Below are 2,252 nucleotides of genomic sequence, written 5' to 3'. Positions count from 1 at the left end.
TTGTCATGTGTAATGTGTAATAATCTGTGATCTCTTTTTGTTTCCTTTGTTTGATTACATTTTCCCAAAAGAGACCATTTCCCCCCAGAAACTATTACTGTAGTATAATAACTTTTTTTATATAGTAGAATATAACTTTTTCTCTGTCTCAGTGGGTTCTCTGTCTTTGCATTTAAAATTCTTAGAAGTGCTTTCCCATCTAGAGTCTTGAAGCATAAATATTTATGCTTCCATTTGTGGTGAGTAGAAAATGTAATTGGAAATAAAGCAGCACCTTTTTAAATTTTTTTGAGTGTAGTTGACATACCATGTTAATAAGTTTTAGGTGTACAACATAGTGATTAAACTTCTTCATACATTATTCTGTGCTCATCACAAGTGTAGCTTCCGTCTGTCAACCATACAACACTATTATTATATCACTGACTATATTCCCTGTGCTCTACCTTTTGTCTTTGTGAATTTTATTCATTCCACAATTGGAAACCTGTATCTCCCTCTCCCCTCCCCCATCTTGCCCATCCTCCCACCTTCTTCCCTCTGACAACCATCAGTTATTCTCTGTGTCTATGGGTCTGTTTCTATGTTTTGTTTATTCGTTTGTTTTTTAGATTGTACCTTTAAGTGAAATCATATGGTACTTACTTAGCATAATACTCTCTAGGTCCATCCGTGTTGTCACAGATGGCGAGATCTCATTCTGTGTTATGGTTGGGTAATCCATTGTGTGTATGTTACCACATCTTTACCCCTTCATCTATGTGCTGACACTTGAGTGTCGTATCTTGGTATCTGGACCTTGGCTACTGTAAATAGTACTGCAGTAAACAGAGAAGTACATAGATCTTTTCTAATTAGTGTTTTTGTTTTCTGTGGGTAAATACCAGTAGTGGAATTACTGGATTGTATGGCATTTGTAATTTTTTGAGGAACCTCCATACTGTTTTTCCACAGTGGCTCCACCAGTTTGCATTCCCATCAGTGGTGCATGAAGTTTCCTTTTTCTCTGCATCCTCGCCAAAACTGGTTATTTCTTGTCATTTTGATTCTAGCCATTCTGGTAGGTGTGAGGTGCTCTCTTATTGTAGTTTTGATTTGCATTTCCCTGATGATTAGTGATGTTGAGCATCTTTTCATATGTCTGTTGGCCATATGTAGGTCTTCTTTGGAAAAATGTCTATTCATGTCTTGTGCCCATTTATTAATGGGATTTTTTTTGGGGGGGTGGTGTAGAAGTTCTTTATATATTTTGGATACTAACCCCTTATTGGATATATCATGCAAATATTTTCTCCTATTCAGTAGGTTGCCTTTTTTGTTTTGTTGACGATTTCCTTGCTGTGCAAAAGCTGCTTATTTTGGTGTAGTCCCTATAGTTTGTTTTGCTTTTCTTTCCCTTGCCTCAGGAGACCTATTAGAAAAATGTTGCTACAGATGTCAAAGAAATTACTGCCAATGTTTTCTTCCAGGATTTTTATGGTTTCGGGTCTCACATTTAGGTCCTTAATCCATTTTGAGTTTATTTTTGTATATGGTGTAAGAAAGTGGTTCAGTTTCATTCTGTTGCATGTAGCTGTCCAGTTTTTCCAGCGCCATTTGTTGAAGAGACTGTCTTTTCCCCATTGTATATTCTTGCCTCTAAAGGGGCATCTTAAAAGACTGTATTATCCTAATCCATGTCCATGTTGGGGTTTGTGTCCTTTTTAGCAATGGGATATACTGGGTTTTAGAGCTTTACATGTGCCTTGGGCTCCATTATGATTACCAACTGATCTTTAAGGACGTGAAGCCCTCTCTTGGTGCTTACAAGATGGATTCTCCCTTGAGCCTCCACCTCATGGATATAAGCATCACAGTCTAATTCACTGAGAACTGCTCAATTGAGGCTTCAGCAGAAACACATTTGGACGTTTTTCTTGGCTACTACCAAATCATGTTGATTTTACGTTTGAAGGTCAAGGCCGAATGAGCATTGCCTGGTTTTAAATTTTCATGAACCCAGGCAGGTGTTAAGAGGAAAAGGATGAAGGAGACATCCTTGACCCTGGTTTCCTTTCTTGATTTGGTCAAAGGAGAATGGAAAAGAAGGGCAAGAGGTTGAAGGAATACTTTGCATCCCTTGGAAGTTGAATCCAAATTTAAAGGCCTCCCCAAGTGTGACCATCTGCTATTACCCCTGACCCTGACTGAGAGTGGTCTAGAATATTTGGTGTTCTGGGTTGTCTTGGTTCCCTCAGATGCAGAAAGGGGAA

The 2,252-nt window shown here is 38.4% G+C and overlaps 1 protein-coding gene across 1 annotated transcript in view; it reads left to right on the top strand.

Moving 5' to 3' along the window:
* EHBP1 (EH domain binding protein 1) overlaps positions 1–2,252 on the top strand; it is a 715,801-nt gene that overhangs the window by 27,796 nt on the left and 685,753 nt on the right. The window lies entirely within an intron of this gene.

The sequence above is a fragment of the Callorhinus ursinus genome, unplaced genomic scaffold, assembly GCF_003265705.2.
Source record: "Callorhinus ursinus isolate GAN/ISIS: 27379988/994484 unplaced genomic scaffold, GSC_fseal_2.0 scaffold10, whole genome shotgun sequence".
Classification (NCBI taxonomy): domain Eukaryota; kingdom Metazoa; phylum Chordata; class Mammalia; order Carnivora; family Otariidae; genus Callorhinus; species Callorhinus ursinus.
Note: the sequence above shows the minus strand (reverse complement) of the source record. Positions and strands in the feature narration are given on the sequence as shown.